We start from the raw sequence: 20421 nt of genomic DNA, 5'->3' as shown, positions 1-20421 counted from the left end.
AGATTTTGTCTTATTTTATCCACAGTCATAAATCTTGGCAAAGAGTAGGCACTCACTATGTGCGTGAATGTGACACAAATATCTCCGTAACTCTACCTGTAAAGTTGAACATCCAATTCTCTTCACCACAAGATTGTCTTTAATAATCATGCGTGAATGTCAACTCTCAAATTTGTTAAAATAAATGGAAATCAGATCAAGCTAATGATAAATGGGATGATCTACAGATTTTTCTATCTGTTTTTTTGTTTTTGTTTGGCATGGGCAGGCTCCCGGAAGCAAACCCAGGTCTCTGGCATGGCAGTTGAGAACTCTGCCACTGAGCCACCGTTGCATCACTCTGTGTATCTGTTTTATTGGCAAAATTCAGGAGAATGTTTTATATGCAAGATCCAGAATTGAAGTCTCCACCACTTCTTTAAGCACCTGGGAAAGACTTCATATTTAATCCTTTTGGAGGTAACTACTTAGACCGCTTTATGAATAGATAACTCCATTAGCGTATTAAAATTGGAGGTGCTAATCAGGTTCTTTTGCAAGTCCTTGAAATATTTCAAACTTTTTCTTAAAGAAAATTAAGTATGCAGTAGGGTTTCTTGGTACCATTTCTATAGGGTCAGCATCTGTTTTTATTTGTAGGTACCCAGTTTGTACTGAGTATGGAATGTCATCTATCAAATGTGTGGCTGTCTATGACTAAAACAGGTTGAAACACAGATTTCCTCTTTGGGGTAGATTACAAATATGACTCTTTCCAAGGGAAGAAAACATTTTCAGCTAGGATTTAATGCCTATCACAGAGGTTCCCAAACTTTCACAGTCCAACATACCCTTAAGTATCTCTGTGATCTTTTTTCATGACAACCTTACGCCAAAATAGATACATGACAGTTATGCTTACTAAGAGTTGAGGGGTCTAAACAACTTGGCATTTGTGTTTATTCTGAGAAATTAGCAGCCATTTGAAAAAATAACACACAGGCACTGAAAGAAAAAAAATCATACTCAAACAACTGCAATTACTCATGAGATGTTTGTACCTGATAGGTATTTTCAGAATAGATACTGCCACTTTCCTTTCCTGTTCAACATTGACTTTCTCACAATACTTGCTTTTTTCATAGCAACCACCAAAAACCTAGCTTGGCCAAGATACAATACTGATGAAAGGAAAATGGTTTGATTATATTGAACTGTGAACTCTCTGGAGCTAGTCAGTTCTAGACAGACAGACAGACAGACAGACAGACAGACAAACAGACAGACAGACAGACAGACAGACAGACAGACAGATAGATAGATAGATAGATAGATAGATAGATAGATAGATAGATAGATAGATAGATAGAGATAGATGACATCTAAGGAAAATAAAGATACACATACAACCCCACAGACACACATAGAGAAGGCCAAGAAAATTGTGGGTACATGCAAATTTAACAAATGTAATGTTTTCTCTGACATATCAACAATTTTGTTCCTAACCTTATCTGGGTGTAAGGACTATAATTTGGTTGAATGAAAAGAAAAGGAGGGTACAGGGAAGGGAGGAGGAAAGGAAGTTTTATGTAACTTATATTACCAAAAGAGCTAAGCTTTCTGAGACATGGCTTTGACGGCAGTGCAATCCTGAGTTCCAGTAGCTGGCCTGCTGCATGGGCGGGCTGGGGGGAAGCCCAGGAGGGAGTGGTAAGGATGCAAACCCACTAACTCTCCCACAAAGCCATTAGCCATAGCCAGTCTGGGTCATTTTATTAGCTTCATATTTATGTTACTACTTTTGTAAGGTTTGGTTCCTTCTTTGTGACATCATGATGATTTCTAATCTTATGGTAAGATATAATGATGACAATATGAAGAGTGACTAAAACAGATAGCATAAGGAAGTTCTAAATTGAATGATTTTTCAGTTTCCCGAGAAATGTCAGCCGTTGGTCTTTAAAATAGTATTTTCTAATGTGAAAAGAGCTTTTTTTTTTCCACACTAGGTTTGCTACAGAGTGGCATTAAACCACAAATTAATAATTTATGCCAACTAGAAAATACTTTTGAATACCTGCTATGTCACTTCATTGTGTCAATGCTTCAATCTACTTGTTACCAAACCCACAACAAAAATAAAGACAATGCGTTCATGGGAAAACCTGCCTCTCCATTCCTGCTTTTGATATGAAATAGATCCTAAGTTTTGAAGATACACATATTATTCAGAAAGTTTTTCCTGTTATTCTAACAAGAAAATCCTTTCTATGAAAATGATTAATGTTGACTGTGACATTCCTAAGTTTTCTGATATTGTTATTTTTCTGTAGGTTTAATAAAAACCTCCACTTATGTTTAATTGTTTGGTTTTGGATATTGCTTTTCCTTATCAGAATAAAACTCAGAAATCTAAATCATCACCTGCACTCTAAATGACTCAACAGGATGACATGCGACCAGAAATATTTCTTAATATCAGAAACCTAGCAAAGGAGACTTCAAATTTGTCAGCAGAACTGCAAATATGACTCTATCAATAATCCATGGCACTTTTGTATTCCCCATCTGAGGCTATTATACAGCTTTGGATGACAGCCGGCTTCAGCTTCATCATATGATCCACTGGGACAGAAACTCATAACTGGCTTTCAACACCGATCCTTCGTATAAAGGTAATAACTGCAACCAGTCAGTATAGGGGGCTTATAAAGTTTTGCGTTCACACCAGTGAACGCAAAACTTTGGGGAGAAGCAGTGTGACACAAACCTGACAAAAACAAGCCCACAAGGATGGTTCCTTAAATGTTCAAGGCAAGGAAAAAATAGGCATCATTGAAAGGCGTGCTTTGGTTGGTTTGGAAATTGGACCTGTGGGCTATTTACTTAAAACTACTCTACGTAATTTCCGCAAACTCCTGCACGCCTGCACCCATACCCAATCACCAGGGATAGAATAAAAGTTCATCTAAAAAATGCTGCCTAAGAGCATCAATAGGGTTAGTGCTTTTAAATGTAGCAAATCCTAGTTACCCTTATCTGTCATTATTATATATACTCGTTTCCAGGACTTCTTGACAGAAGCACAATGAGGGGTCAAGGAACCAATGGATTGGAAGTGGCTTGTGCCATTTTAGGTAGCTAATGACCAGAATTTAGGAATTCTGTGAGCTGCTTATTAAATGTAAACATTATTAAAAATCAAATTATATAAATTTCCAATTAAATAAATTATATTAAAAACAAAGACAAATAAATGCTCAAAACTTATCACTTAATTGTTTTACCACATTTTACTATTATCTAAGCTTTTGAAGTTATTTACAGCTACATATTTACAGCAAGGTAAGAATGTGTTTAATGATGTGCTTAACTGACTAGTGACCCCACATTGAAATGATGATAGTTGAATATCAGCAAATGTCACAGATCAGGGTTCCCACTTCCCCAAGAGCCTGCTGTTAATTTACCAGCATTCTACTGAATTAAGACGCTTTATAGTAACCCAATGCCAGTCTTCCCATTTGCAAAAACATATACTTATTCCTGCCACTGAAAACGCTCATTGAAATATTAGCTAATAATTTGCCCATCCCTCTTAAATAGTATTGGAGATCAGAAATAGATTGCATAAGACTCTCAAAATTGTTAGTAAATAATTACTTGGTGATCAACTTTTCTGTTCATTAGAGGAGTTCATATCTCCTTTAAGTCAAGTGGCATTGGCTCTGGACTCCTTTTAAACTTTTAAAAACAATTTTCAAAGTGAAAAATCTACATTTAAAAGTTTGTCCATTTAATTTTAAGTTAATTGAATGCATACTAATTAAGTGGTTTTTGTGTAAGTTTATGATGCTGACCATGATAAAATCCATGTGAAAATCAAAAAATAAATGATTAGGGACTTAGGGAAAATGAAGCAGAACTGGTGGTGAGTTACTAACCTTTTTCTATCATGAAGAAGAAGGTTCAATGTGCCTCGTGCTTTCAGTGCAGTTCAGTGACCCCAAACCAACTGAGGAGTGTGACCTGTTTCACCTCCCATCAGAGCTAAATGAAGAGAAGTTATAAAAGCAGGTAAAAATGAAAGCTTTCCCATGACTAAGCCAGATATGCATGAGCAATTGACAAAATTTTCAAAGACAGTGGTCATTGCTGACAAAATCATAAGTGAATGTTTCATAAGAATCCATATGAAACAAAAGGGGATGATTACTTCAAGGTCTGGTAGATTTTCAAGTTTTAAACCTGCAGGATTTAATACACCAATTTAAATTAAAAGCTAAGGAGAAAAGAAGGTAAACCTATTATAATTATGCCTAAGAGTCATCCCCAGAGAACCTCTTTTGTTGCTCAGTTGTCACCTTTCTGTATGAGCCAACTCCTCAGGTGAACTCACAGCCCACTCTACTACGTGGGACATAACTCCTAGAGGTGTAAATCTCCCTGGAAATGTAAGAGCTGACTCCCGTGGATGCTCCTGACTCCCATGAATGGCCCTGGCCCTGGCATTGTAAGATTGAGAAACACTTCTTGATCAAAAGGGGAAAGAGCAATGAAACACAGTCTCAGTGGTTGAGAGATTTCAAATGGAGTGGAGATGTCATTTTGGAGGTTATTCTTATGCATTATATAGCTATCCCTGAGGAAAATGTCTGAAACTGTGGAACTGTAATCAGTAGCCTGGATTCTTGAGGCTGGACTGAATAACTATGTAGCTTTTATGGTGTGACCATGTGACTGTGAAAACCTTGTAACTGACACTCCTTTATCCAGTGTATGGACAGATGAGTAAGAAAATAAAGACAAAAAATAAATAAATAACGGGGGGAAGAGGGGATAGGAGAAGTTTTGGATGTTCTTTTCTACTTTTATGTTTATTCTTATTGTTTTCGGAGTAATGAAAATGTTCAAACATTGATTGTGATGAATTCACAACTCATGATGGCACTGTGATACATTAATTGTATACTTTGGATGCTTATATGATATGTGACTATAACTCAATAATATTGTAATTAAAACAAAAGCTAAAGGGAAGTGTTTTCAAGAATCTGAAAAAAACTTGAACTACTGTTTATAGACTGATAGTATTGAAAATAGGCTTAAGAAATTATCTTGTTTATCTTCCTCTTCTAGTAAAGATAAACGTATATCCAGAAATATATATCCAAATCTGTAATTGTCTATTCTATTTTGAAATAGCACTAGGTGAAAAGTCCATTTGACACTCTTTGTTAATCTTATTTTTGTTTTAATAGCTTGTTAATTATTTTCTAATGTTTAATAAATTCTCTTTTACTAGTGGTATGTAGACATGTTATGCAAATTGTCATTGAAACATAAATGTCAGATTTTCACCATTTTTCATACATAAAGCAAATGATTATTGGCATCATTAAGAAGAAATGGGGATTAAAATAAGAAACTATTTCCTTTATTTTTTTGCTTTGTGAAATACTGATTTTTTTTTGGAGAATTAAAAATCAAAACTGTCTACTGTAATTAGAGTACAAAATATATTTAAGAGAAGGCTGGGGCTAGAAACATATTTTTCAGTTTATATAACTTACATATCATATTCTAAATATGCACTCTATAGATATATTCATATGACACTTAAATAAAGCATTGCATGATGTTTGCTAGAAAGTTATTGCTTTCAAACTGAAAAATGACAGCAATTTAAAACATGTTTTCTGCTAGGCAAAATGTTTTATATTCACTATGTAAAAAGAAATGGTTATAAAGGTAGGTAGTGACAATTATTGCTTGAAGGCTCATGCACTTTTCTTTTGCTTAAATAAACAAGACCTCCCCATTATTTGAAAAGCACACTAGTTGCATGACTAATGGTATGATAAATGTATAAATATACTGAATTTTAAAAGAATCTTTCAAAATGCAAATTTCAAGATTCCAAAATCCTTGGTGAACTTCAGACTAAGAATATACAGAATCTGTTGATTCTTTTGGGGAATGTACAGGTTATTTTTTCTTTGATGTTGATATTATAATAGGATGATTGTTTTCCCTCATATTTCAAAGATAATACATAAATATTTGGGAGACAGACAAAATTACTTACGTAGAACAGCTACTGTGAAAGTCTATATAAAGTATTTTTTTCTGCTATTCATTCTTCTGGAAACGAAAATTGAATCTAAATACATAAATTTATGCAAACATATCTAGTTGAGTTTGGGGTATATTCCTTTTGGACCTATGAAAAATATTCTCCCTCTGGTGACCCCAAGAAAAGGTTACATGACAGAAAAAAAGCAATTCCTCATTTCTATTTACTTGCCACCTTTCATTACAAAAATCAAATACCTGTTTTTACAGATCTTGAAAATATCAATACTGCAGCTATAGAAGGAAACGATTAATGCATAGAAATAGAAACTTTGTGATATTTTAAAATATTCACAGTAGGTAAACTTTATATTGACCATCTACTAAAAACTATGCTTTTCAATATTTTTTGTTGGATCTGTTCAAGCTCCCATTTTACAGAAAAAACAATGCCAGAGACTGAAGGTTCTGAAAAGATAACATAATAAATGAAAATGAGAAGAGCAAACTTGTAATAAATTACAAATCTCTTTTCTCGGCCCAATTTACTTTCACAATAATGTGTTAATCTGTAACAATACATTCAACAATTTGCTACTGCTTTGTAAAGGAAAATGGTGACTGTTTTAGAATTCACAGTTAAGAAAGAGTTTAGACAAAAAAAAAAGTTAATGATAGCTTCAGCAAAATAAGTGTGGATTAACCAAATTCCAAAGAGCCTAGATTTGAACAGTGATAAAGAAAGGGACTCAGGAGTTTAATAAGAATGTTATCCCTGGAGGCAGTACATGGAAATGTTTGGCACATTATCCTTTTCACTTATTTGTTTCTCTCCAACTGACTAAAATACAGTTCAACGATTACACATAGGGAGCCAGCAAACAGCTACCTACAGGCTTTAGTTTAAATTCCTCTGCATTACTTTATTTTTATCTCTGATGTATCGCATTTCCCCTTATTTGAACTGATTATTTACCTGCACAAAGCCTTAAAAGTCAGCCTGGCTCTGTCTTTTGCTTCTTCCTCTTATCCCCATCTCTCACTCCCCTTCCCTTCCTGAACACTGAGCCTAAAGCCATTCCACGGGGTCAAGCAAGGATAGATGTAGCTAGATGAGGAGCCTGAGATGGGGAGCAGGGTCCCCTAGGAGAGTGGCTTGGTGGGACGTGTCAGACCCTCTATGGAGTGAGGAGGGGTCGATACATGGCAAGGGGATGGGAGGGATGAGTGATCAATTACATGCAGGGACATTTATCCAATTAAACATCAGAAGGATAATGGAAATACATCAAGTGTTATGAGAACCAGCTTTTTCACTGTTATGGAAAGAGGATGTATAAATACAGAAACCAGGGAAAATCCTGTTGTCATTGATTGAATCATGTCTCTGTTCATTGAATCATGTCTCTGTCCAAGTCCTAACCTCAACCTAAATGTGAACTCATTTGTAAATAGGATCTTAAAAATCCTATAAAGATGAAGCCAAACTGAGCCAAGGTGGACTTTAATCCAATATGACTGGAGATGTTGTAAGCAGGGGAAATTTGGATTCAGTTGCAAAAGGAGGAGAAGACAGAAAGAGACAAGTGGTCTTGTAATGGAGATGGAGACTGAGTGATGGTTGACCAGTGAATCACCGCCAGAAAACTACAGACTTCCAAGGGAGCATGGCCTTGCCAGTGGCTTGAGTTTGGTCCTCAAGCTTCCAATTGACACAATAAAGTCCTGTTGATGAAGCAAACCAATGTGTGTGTATTTTTTATAGCAGCTTTGGCAAACTGAGACACTTATGTTGTGGAATTGAAATCAGTGGGGTAAGTATCATTCTCATATAAATAGCATACTGGTTTGAATCTGTTATGTAATCCAGAAAAGCCATGCTCTCATTGGGTGGGACCTTTTGATTAGGCTGTTTCCATGAAGATGAGACTCCACCCACTTAAGGTGGCTCTTAATCCTTTTACTGGAGTCCTTTAAGAGGGAGACATTTTCAAGGAAGCACAGTTACTTGGAGAAAGAAAACACCCAGGAAAATGTTAAGCTTAGAGGTGAAATCCGAAGTTCTCCCTGGAAAAGCTAAGAGAGGTCCTATAGGATATAGAGAGAGAGCTACTGGAAGCTGAAAGCAATGGAACCAGGAGCAAGGAACAGCAGACGCCAGTCATGTGACTTCTCAGCTGACAGGTGTCCCAGATGCCAGCAGCCTTTCTTCAGAGTCCAGGTATCACCTTGCTGATGCCTTAATTGAAACATTTTCATGGCCTTAGAACTGCAATTTTGTAACCTAATAAATCCCTTTGGAAAAGCCAATCCACTTTTAGTATATTACGTTCCGGCAGCATTCGCAATTTATTTAAAACAATAAATTTATTTAAAACAATAAATAGCTATGGAAATAAATATGGATAAAATGTGAGTATGCATGTGTTCCTTAGCTCTGTCCTCTGAGAAAGTGTAGAAAAAGCAGACTCCAATAGCATAGCAATGCACATAGCTAGCATTCAGATGTTGGCCCTCTAAACACCATTCCCCACTAACAGGTGCCAGGAATCCCTGAAGAAATGACTGATTCCAGAACAGGCACAAAGAAAGTTCAATAGGCACTTTTTTATCCTCGAGACAAAAAAGTTCTCACAAGAAAATGCTCAAAGAATGATGGCAACATGTAAATTTGAGCAACCAAATAATGTTAATAATTAATTATGAAATGTGAATAAAATATTAAGCTACAAGTCTATACTGATATAAATAAAGGAATTGAAAGCTTGATGAAAATTGAAATATTAACAGAGTAGCTCCCTAGAACTTACTTACTAATTACAAAGGGGTAAAGAGTAACTTTACAGTGAATAAGCCTCATAGATAATCATTTTCATCAAATCATCAAAGTGATGTGAGTCAGTAGTAGAACAAAAAGACAGTGAGAAGAACACAGTACCACTCTTCTGATATTCATGTCAAAGTTTAATCTAATCATGAGACAACATCTGGCACCACCAAAGTGAGGGCTATTCTAAAACAAGAGCTGGCCTCTAATCTTCAAAGTCCAAGATCATGAAGGTCAACGCATAGCCAGATAACTGCTATAGACCGAGTGAGATTTAAAAGTAGTAGTAAGTAAATGCAATGCTTGAGTCTGAACTTGTTCTCTTTGTTATAAAAGATACTGCTGAAAGAAAAACTGATGAAACTTGAATGGGACTGTTCCAGTTTGCTAGCTGCCGGAATGCAACACACCAGAGACAGATTGGCTTTTAATAAAAGGGCTTTTATTTTGTTGGTTCCTCAGAGGAAAGGCAGCTTACTTTCCACTGAGGTTCTTTCTTACGTGGAAGGCACAAGGTAGTCTCTGCTGGTCTTCTCTCCAGGCCCCTGGGTTCCAACAACTTTCCCCAGGTGACTTCTTTCTGCATCTCCAAAGGCCTGGACTGAGCTGCTAGTGCTGAGATGAGGAATGCCAAACTGCTTAGCTGTGCTACTTTGCGATCTCTCATTTAAGCACCAGCCAATTAAGTCAAACGTCACTCATTGCAGCAGGCACGCCTCCTAGCCGACTGCAGATGTAATTAGCAACAGATGAGGTTCACGTACCATTGGCTTATGTCCAGCAACAAGACTAGGTATGCTCACCTGGTCAAGTTGACAACTGAATCTAACTAACACAGGGACTTAAGGGTTACATTTGACAATATATCAATATTAATTTTGTCATTTTAATGGTTGTATTGTGGTTGTGTTAAGAAAATGTCCCTGTTTGTATGAAATATAAATTAAAGGGTTAGAGGGCAATGGGACATCAATCAGATTAGCAAATTACTCTCAAGTGGCTTAGGGAAAAAAAAATTTGTACTGAACTTTCAACTTTTCAGTAATTTTGTCATTGCTTATTCAATAAAAACAGAATAGTTATTATGAAGAACTGGTATAAAACAGCATAAAAATATGCATTTAGTTCTCCATCCGTTCAAGACCTAATGTAAAAATGTAACAAAAATATATTATATTGAGAAGATAATGATAGCTGTATCACCTCCAGTAAAGGAATTTAATATATTTGTGGAAAATGGAAAATAGATAGAAATAATGAAAGAGAGTTTGCACAACAGAGCCACTGTATTAGTTTGTTAATGTTGCCAGAAATGCAATATACCAGAAATGGATTGGCTTTTCTAAAGGGAATTTATTGTAACAAGTTTACAGTTCTAAGGCTTTTAAAATGTCCAAACTAAGGCATCCAGGGAAAGTCACTTGATTTAAGAAAAGTCCATGCATTCAGAACTCCTCTGTGAGCTGGGAAGGCATTGGTTGAAGTCTACTAGTCCTCTGACTTCTAGTTTCAAGCAGTTTCCCCAAGGCATTTTCTTTCTGCATCTCCAAATGTCTCTGTCTGTGTCGACTGTGAGCTTTTTCCAGAATGGTTTCCTATTAGAGGACTCCAGCTAAGTGGATGAAGACCTATCTTAAATGGGCAGAGATACACCTCCATGGAAACCACCTCATCAAAAGGTCCCATCCACATTTGGGTGGGTCACATCTCCATGGAAACAACCTAATCAAAAAAAGCTCACCCTGAGCTTTTATATTTATAATATATATTTTAAATATAAATATATATTTATATATAAATAAAATATTAAAATTTAATATTTTAAAATATTTAAAATAATTAAAATAAAATATTTTAAATATTTTAATATTTAAAATATTAAATCAGGAAAAAAAATAACCTTGGCTTTTCTGGGGTACACAACAATGTCAAACAAGCACAGCCATTAAACTCAGTACAGCTTATTGCTGACCAGGTTGAAAGGGTAATGAAAGCAGATGAATTTCCAAGCAGACACTCAGCACCCTGAAACTTGGAAATCCCAGGTATGAATTCGTCTCTATAAAATGAAAATGTGTGCTGAAGAGAGGGGTTTTAATTGAAAGTCTAGATAACAATCTCCAGCTAAAAAAGTCCTCCTAGAAAATGAAGATATCTTTTCTTAATAGAAATACTGGAGATTTCTATTAAGAAATCAGAGTAAAGATCTTTGCATTTTTGAACATAGGGGTCATGCAGCAAAATGACTTCTCCCTGCCCAAGCACAGTGAAATAGAAATCACCAGCCTACAGGCTCCATGCATTTCCAGAGCTCCCAGAAAGCTTTGTTCTGGTCCAGTCCTCAACATAAAGGGGGTTTTGGAACTCCTCTAGCTCACACAGCAGGGAAGGGGGGAGCCTCCCGGACAGCAGGAATGGCTGACACAGGCCTCCCCACGCTGCGCAGACAGGGCACAGCATCCTACTCCTACTACCTGCATCTTCCCACAGCCTGTGGCCACACAGGGGCTGCCTCTGGGGCAGAGTGAACCAGCAGGGGTGGTGGGAGGTGGGCTAAGGGATGCCGCAGGGGAAGCGATGGGCTTGTTAAACAATCTCATGCTGACATGCAGCTAAAGCCCCAGCACTGAGGAGCAGGCAGATGCAGCTGGTCCAGCTGACAGGGGACTGGTCAGGTGGGGAGACGTTCCTGCTGGATGGGGGCACAGCTGGTGAGAGCTGGGTTGCTCACGGTTAGAGCTTTGGAGCCCTGTGAGACTCAAGGATGTCAGAGCCGCACGTGGCATTTTAGGTCTTACAATGCAAGAGAGACCTTGGAGAAAAGCATTCAAAATGAAATAAAGACTTGAACTGACAAAATGAGTAAATAAATGAATGGATTCATAGGTAAGTACAGGGTTTGAAAAACAAACTAATAATCATACAGTACAGAATTACATGATAAAGGAACACTAAAAATAAGCAAAACACTTGGAAATAAATGATATGATTGCTACAATAAACCGTAGTAGATTTTAAAGGTAGGATTAAAATGTTGAAAACAACCTTGCAGAAAGTTTTTAAAAAGATGAAAGAATGTATAGACATGTAAAGGATCTATCTCACAGGATATTCAGAAAAAGACAGGACAGAGTAAAGAGAGAAAGAGATTGATCAAAGAAATTAGAAAATAAACAAGGACTTTTCCAGAGGTGAATGGCATCAGTTACCAAATATAAAGATCCCCATGTACTCAGAGAAAAGAAAGCAAAAACAAAGAAGTAGCCCATATTTTCATAACACTGAGAACTAAGATAAAAGCTGGAAAATTTTGAAAAAGAAATAAAACAAAAATCAAAGAACAGATGACTCAAGAAGATGAGAGTCCCGAGGTATCAGGCATGGTTCAGTAACATTATATACCTTCAATTTGATGAGGAGAAATCTAACTGATTTATGCTCATGTGATCGTTCAGACATCAGTGTAGAATACAAAGGTTCAGATACACAAAAAATTGGAATACTTACATTATTTCTAAGAGTCTTTTGAGGACATGCTACAGCTAAAACAAAGATATTCATGGAAAAAGGAAAAATATTGGAACCCCAACAAACAGTTGAATAAACCTGAAGGATGCAGTAAAGGGGAATTCAAGGATAACAGTTAAGAGGGAGCTCTAGAGAAAAAAGTTCCTCTTGGAGAATAAAAAAAAATACTGCAGAAAAAAAGGAAACTTTACAATTTAGAAACTTTACAAATAATAGAAGGGAAAAAATGTGATAATAGTACAATGCTTGTCTCTGCCATGCTCCATACTTTGAGTTAAAGCAAATCCTACATTTTTGTTTGGTTTGGTTTGGTTTTTGAAATTCAACTCTGTGACTTCACCTGTAGGTAAAGCATAGAATGATTCATGACCGCATAATGAAATTTAAATATTATTACCTCTGATATTATAAAATGAAAACTGCAAAGGAGAGAAATTGAGAGATAGAATTCAGGGGGAAAATTAGAAGGAAGAGACTTTTAAAGAGTGGAGAACAAGGAAATATTTATGTAAGTTGTGCAACAGGGTCCTAAGCTGCATAGCTTAACATTAAAGTCATTAGTGGAATCAAAGTCAGTGATACTATTATAATGCATCAACTGTTTCACATTATAAAAGACTGATAGACTAATCGTCATCTAGCTTATTTTTCATCTTCATCTACCATACCAGTGAGCCTGCACTGGAAATCCAAAGAGAATGCAATTAATAGTATATTAGGATATAACTTAGAAATGATAAGTTTCCAAACAGAAGAATAAAAGCAGCTAAATTTCTTAAATTTGATTGTTCTTGGAGACACTGGGGGTTAAAGGAGAGAGTTCAAGTTGCTTTTCATTATAAATCTTTCTGTCATAGTATTCAGTTCTGTGCAGAGATTACTGAGCAGGAATGCCATTGCTTAGAATTTGTGTGAGAAGTAAAATATGTTTGAAAAAGTTGAAAGTTTATGTCTGAAGAGTTTCTGTGCCAAAGTTACGTAGAAGACAGAGAAATAGTCTGTGTTTTGATAGTCTCCTATAACAATCTGTGCACTGGATTATAAGTATTGCTCTTATAATATAGAATCCAGATAAATTTTGAGAGAGTGATTTTCTCTTTTGAGATCTGCAGCCTGCCCTAAGGTATGGGAACCACGAGAGCTATGGGGCATCATATGCCTGTCCAGAGATTCTTCCTGTTGTGCATGATAAGGCCTATTCACAGACCCCAAAATGCCTTTCAGTGGCTCCCCATGTGATTACTTGGCATGGCCAATTGTCCAGTGATGACCAGCATTACTGTACGAAGTGTGGCGGGGCTGAGGTCACAGTAAGGGCTGCACTGCACTAATCACATGGGCTGTGAAATGTTTATCCCCCCATTCAATATATCAGTTTAAAATTAAACTGTTTCTAGCATTGTGTGGCAACATTATCGATCCCACCAAAAGGTACCAGCTGCCACACAGACGTCAACAGAGGGGCTCATAGCAGAAAATTAAAATGTTTTTTTAAAAAAGCGAACAGCAATAACACTTGGCAATTCATTGGTTTAGGAAGCCAAGGTGAATGTTGATCTTGGATCACCTATGAATGTCCTGAAAGAAGATGCACATGTCTGAGAAAAGTCTCAACCACCTAGAGTAAAAATACCTTGAGGGTCCCAGAAGATACAGGGTGTTCCTGGGATGCTTACCAATAAATCGGTATAAAAATTGGAAATCTCTATCAGATGTCAAAGCAGAGCTTCCCATTTTCCAAATATGTGCTTATGATGAACCATATAAGGTTCTCATCACTTTAAATAAGTATTATCTTCATAAAGTCCCAAACCCTCCGAGAATGTGGTTATACAAAACAGGTAAGTCAAGCCTGACAGCATCGGAGGGATCCCCTGTAAGCACATGAGCCAGGCCGGGAGCTTCCGGAGGGGGGCTGGGCTGCCTTCCCCAGGGAGGGCCGCCCCCACCCCTGAGTAACACAGACTCCACACCTGGTACATCTGGGCCGGTCCTGCAGCAGCTGTGAGAAGCTGTGACTGGGGCAGAGTTCGTTCCAGGGGTTGATTTTTTGCTATTGAATACTGCATTCTCTAATTGCACTGGGTCCATCCAAGATGGCTTTCCTCCAAAGGAAAGAAAAAACACCCAAAGGTTTCAATAAATACATTTAAAAAATTAAGTTATAAAAAGATATGATTAGAATATTATCATCCAAACTTATAGACAGTGACGAGGCCAGCTTTAGGCCAGCTTTTAAATATTCTCCGACAGCAACTAAAAAGTCCATTTGTGCCTTTGCTTGGGAAATTTTAGTTACTGGATCATTTTTTTAATAATTGATGAGATGCCCTTTAAATATTAAGTTGCCTTTCTCTGTTAAATGGTAAGATTACTATAAACGCAGCTTGCTTTCAGGTTTCTAAATCCAACCAGATGTAAATAACCCGATTTAAGGGTAAAAGATCTTGGAGCTGGCTTTCAAGAAATGATTGTTGAATTTCCAATACTTTTGCCAGCCAGTTGTTAAAATGTCGGCAATGGCCGTTGCGATCACTATAAAAAGAGGGCCCTCTCCCCAAGCCCCGGTGCCAGTTGTGACACATTTCTCAGCACATCTCTGAAGAAATCTGCAGTTAAGGAACATACTCAGTTATAAAGGGGATTAAATTTTGCAAGATCCACGTGTTCAGTAAAAGATTAGCCCAAGACCAAATAGCAAAATGTATATTGATATTTGTATTTTCTCCCTTTCTTCCTCTCAACCCAATCAGAGTTAAACAAGCGTGATGGTTAATTTTGTGCCCGCTTGGCCTGGTCATGGTGTCCAGTTGTTCAGTCAAACACCGGTCCAGCTGTTGCTGTGGAGGTGTTTTGCAGTTGGGATCAGCATTTGCAATGGCATAAAGGAAATGATATTGGTACCTGGTCATCCTGCCTGGCTGAGTCACACATTTCCCTTTCCACTGAACTCCCAGCTAGTCCTGCCCTGGGCATAAGCACGAGTAGCAAGGCATGTGCCTCTGCACGGCTTGGGTGACAAAGAAGCTGCTGTCAGCACCTCCAAATGTTCTTGCCTCTTCTGCTTTTGCACCATGCAGTCTGGAACATCCCATCCCCAGCGCCCACGGGAAAGCCCTGCCCGTCTCCTTTCAGTCACAATGAAGGCAAGAGCTGGAACCTACACAGGCATTGTCCCTCCCCTGCATGGATGCTCACAGGAGCCTAGGTTGGGTAAGCCCAGTGGACCCCTCTGCTGTCCCCTCCCCCTTCTCCCCTGCAGGGCCTTTGTTTTAGTAAAGCTGTCCTTTCCTGTGGCTGACTGTGTTTGCAGCACATCATTTAAAACACTTCACAAAACTTCCAAAACAGCTTCTACGATCAGTTGACTTTAAGTCAAGGAGCTTGCACTCCGTAATGTGAGTGGGCCTCATGCCGTCTGTTGGAGGGTTAAAAGAAGAAAAAAACAAGGTTTCCAGAAAAAAGAAATTCTGCCTCAAGGCTACTCCATCGACCTATCTCCAGGTTTCCAGGCTGCCAGCCTACCCCACAGACTTCGGACTCAAGACTTCAACCTCATCGCTTACTGGTATTTCCAGCTTCCAGACCTCCAGACTCCCCTATTTATTTTGGACTTGACAGTCCTCACATGCTGTAAACCAATTTCTTACAAATAAGCTTCTTTATAAATATATATGTTTATATACATAGATAAGTGTATGCACAAACATATACCCTGTTTCTGTTTCTCTGGAGAACTGTGACCAATGCAACAAATAGTTATAAATTTAACTAAATTAGTTTTAAAACACCAATAAGTACCCTAGATTATTTCATCCAAATTTTCCCTTAGCTTCCCATAAATTCTTACAGCCAGCAAAATTCCAGGGTGGTTTAGCTTTTCACTCCCTTTCCTTCCTCTTGAATTCTGCTGCCTTAGTGAATGCAATGGGTTTCCATACTTGCACTCACTTCTCCAAGATGCCCTGGAAAGCGAGCATGTACTAATGGGAGCTCACGCATTCCTCTCTTCCCCTTCTTCCCTTCCTTCCCAGCAACTTCTGCATTTGGTTCAGCCACATGCTTGACTAGTCAACTACCATAATTAGCTCCATCAGTGGTTCTCAGGCAGCATCAGCATCAACAGAAACGCATGGTGCCCACATCAGAAACTCTCGGAGTCCTATCCAGACGGGTCCTTTAACAACCGCTCAGCAGATTCTGATGCGCACTGTTCTGTGCCGCGCATTTTACAAGGACAAAGATCATGTGGTCTTGCTCATCAGCCTTTACTCAGTGCCCTGCAGAGGATGTGGATACAGTAGGTGCAAAATGAAAGTGTTTGGGGATGAACGCATTGATTAATCCTCAAAAAAAGAAAACGAACTTTAAAACTCTAAAAGGCTTTACATTTAAAAAAAGCTGTGAGGAGCTAGTGTGTACCTGAGACAACTTCCCCGAGAGGCTTGCACTCCAGCATGGCACAGATCGCTTCCTTTTTAAGTCTTCATTTCCTCTGCAGAGATACTGGGAAAGCCGGTCAATGCTTAGCAAAGTGCTTCAGGATGCTCACGGAAAGTGCCCAGAGAGGAGGAAAGCACAGGGATGTCATTTTCAAACTGATCCTCTTAGAATAAAAGGACATCTAAGCTGTTGTGGTTATTGCTCTCATCTGAGGCCTGCAGCCTGTATTTTATATATATATATTTTTTTTATTTATTTTTTTTTAGAGAAAAATGGAAAAGCAGTAAAAGGAAGTGAGCTTGGGATCCAGATTGTAATGGTGAGGGGAAGAAATCAAAAGGCTTATATGAAAGAAAAAATATCGAACAGTAGCTTTAATCTTGGAAGTCTCGGAAACAGCTTGTGCATGGAGTGCCGGTGTGCCACAGGTGCCCGCCACGCGCAGGTGAGCCAGATAAAGAGAGCACAGGCTGTGATGGATGCTCGCCGAGAATGACTTCATCCCAAGGTGCCCTCTGCAGCTGGTACAGATTTTAGTGTGCGGATTTTTTTAGCTGGTACCTTTCAGGAACATAAAAGATCTCAGAACCAAAAGGGGCTGTAAATTAGTCAGCAAGCCTAATGAGGCTACCTCACCAGTTGTTAGTAAGGACACAGTCAAGATGTTTGCGTTTATTAAGAGAAGTAGATAAATGGATTGTGTTTGCATTATTCCTAAATGAATATTATAGTTACCAGAAGTTTTCAGAACCAGAAATAAAAACATAAATGGAGAAGTTAATGAGTTAATTCAATTTAATAATTTTAATTGAAAGAATTCTTTTATAACTTTGTTCTTGATAAAACAGGTGTGGGCAATGCATAATGTAGATAAATACTTTCATTTCTAAGAAGAAAAACCCAAACAGTTTGTATTTCTTCATTCTCTGAATTGTGAAAAACATTTGAAATTTTTAAAATTACAAATGAATCTATGCTGTTTAAGATTACTACATGGTTTGCATCTTTACGTATTTTTCAAAACAAAAGAGCCTGTAGACATAACAGTGAATTGAAGATGCCGAACCATTCTTCAAAATTCAAAAACTTCTAATTGGTGCTAATAACGAGGAATTGTTTATATAGTCACCTTTTTAAGAATTTGTCACTAATGCCAAGAAGCAATGCCGCTGGATGCCAGAAATTTGCACAGCTCACTGTGAGAAGAAGCTTGGAAAAATTCAATAGTCCCGGAAAGGAGTGTCTTGCATTGAAAAAAAAAAAAAATCTCACAATAAAATAAAAAACTATTTATCAAAGTTACCCATTTCTACTGCTGCTATAACAAATTACCACTAACTCAGGGGCTTAAAATAACACCAATGTATTATCTCACAGGTATGTCATTCGAAAATCTGAAATGAGTCTACCTGGGTAAAATCAAGTGACAGCAGAATAAAATCAAGTGCGTCCTTCTGGAGGCTCTAGGGTCCCTGCTTCCTGACCGTTCCAGATTCTAGGGACCAAACACATTCCTTGACTATGGCCCTCTTTCTCCATCTCCAGGCTAGACATTCTAACTCTTTTTCCATAGTAACATTTCTCTCAACTCTCCAGGCTTCTGCCTCCTCCTCCCACAATGAAGGACAAGTGCGTTACGCTGTCCCACCCGGACAGTTGGAATACCCTTCCTGCTGCAAGGTCAGAAGATCAGCAAACCCAGCACGGAGCACAGCACAGGCACAGGCGACCAGGTTGTGGACTTCTTCCAGGGCCATCACCCTGTTTACCACACCAACCACCCGGGTATTTTATTTTTCTTCTTAAAGCTATAAATTCTATTTGCAAGCATTTGGCCATCAAAGCTATCAGCCTTGTGGGAGAGTTCATCTTCCAGAGAGGGTCAAGACATGGCAAGAGAGTTCAAGCCATCGTGGTGCTTCGTGGTCCATTCTTCTCCAAACGACTGTATGTTGTATACCTACATTAAATGAATTAAGGTTACCTAGAAACAGCCCTTCAGCATACCCACCCTAACCTAATGCCAGTATTTCTTACTTTCCATATCATCCTAAATGTCTTCCCTTTAACTATGAATCTTGTGATGATTTATATTCAAGTCACTTCCTTTAATTCTCATTTGAAATCTCAAATTCTTTGCTCAGTTTCTTAGCTTAATTGTACTTGGCGAAGGAAGACTCGTCTACTTTCTGTTCTTCCTTAGGGGGCCAAGAACCATGGAGTGGTCATGCCAGATGCCAACAAGGAAAATACACAGAACCGGCACCAACCATCCAGGGATTTTATGAGAATATTTGCTTTTTAATAGATTTTTACTTCAATTACTCTAATATAGAGTCTCTGTAAAATTAGTTTATGTTCTCCCAGGAAACGTTTGGTATGGCAATTGTATTTGTTGAAGATTTTAATAAAATTTAACTCCTCTTAAAACTGTGGGCTCTCTGCCCTTGGCCAAAGACATCACACATAAATAAGTTTTCAGTTTTGTTTGTTTAATGAAGTTCATGAGTAATAACTTTTCCTTACCTTTTCTTTATCTGCCCAGGTGGAGTTTGTCTAACACCCACCCCAAACATAGTATGAAAAAACAAATTATTAGTCTTGTATCATTAACTTCCCTGTAAGAAAGAGCACATATTTTACTCAATATAAAAAGGTAAAACAAACTACTGCAGCTTTTGCAGGAAAAGATAAATATAACCAGAAGATTTTGAAAGGATGTCAAGACATTATTGCAGTTTTAATATAATGCAATGGCCTTCTAAACAACCAACTTTAGTCCTTCTATTCAACACCAACCCTGCATTGATACCCCACATTTTGACCACTCTAAGGAGTGGAACTCAGTAGGTTCCTTTGTCTATAAGATTAAATTATGCCCCATAGCCTTGAATGCATGGTCTGTGAGAGTGGTTTCCAACCTCCCTTTCCAGTCATCTCTCTCCTACCTGAGCCAACTCTGTCTACCACATGCTCACTGCCCTCTCATTTCCATTCTGCCTGCCTTAACCATTCTCTGCTCTGGTCCCTGGTCAATATAGCCATCAAGAAACCCAAATTAAATCCCATGTTTGCCAAACGTCTTCTCTGTGAGCAACTTGAAGTGATAGTTTCAAGTCTGTAAAATAATAATAAATATTCATCAATTTTGTGAAATTTCTTCTATTGCCATTATGCAATAGATTTTAAATATTGTGTTTTTATGTAACTTTCATCACTATCATGTATTATGTTACTATCAAAGATTAACTGTTATGTATTAACTATTAAATTGTTTACTTATTAACTATTATGGAAGTATTAGTTAGGGTTCTCTAGAGAAACAGAATCAACAAGGAACACTCGCAAATATAAAATTTATAAAAGTGTCTCACATGACCACGGGAATGCAGAGTCCAAAATCTACAGGGCAAGCTGTGAAGCCAATGATTCTGATGGAGGGTATGGACAAACTCCACAGGAGAGGCTTGCCAGCCGAAGCAGGAAGAGAGCCTGTCTCTTACGAATCCTTCCTGTGATTAGATTGAGCATCGCTCATTGCAGAAGACACTCCTCTTGGCTGATTA

The sequence above is a fragment of the Tamandua tetradactyla genome, chromosome 18 (assembly GCF_023851605.1).
Source record: "Tamandua tetradactyla isolate mTamTet1 chromosome 18, mTamTet1.pri, whole genome shotgun sequence".
Taxonomy (NCBI): Eukaryota; Metazoa; Chordata; class Mammalia; order Pilosa; family Myrmecophagidae; genus Tamandua; species Tamandua tetradactyla.
Note: the sequence above shows the minus strand (reverse complement) of the source record.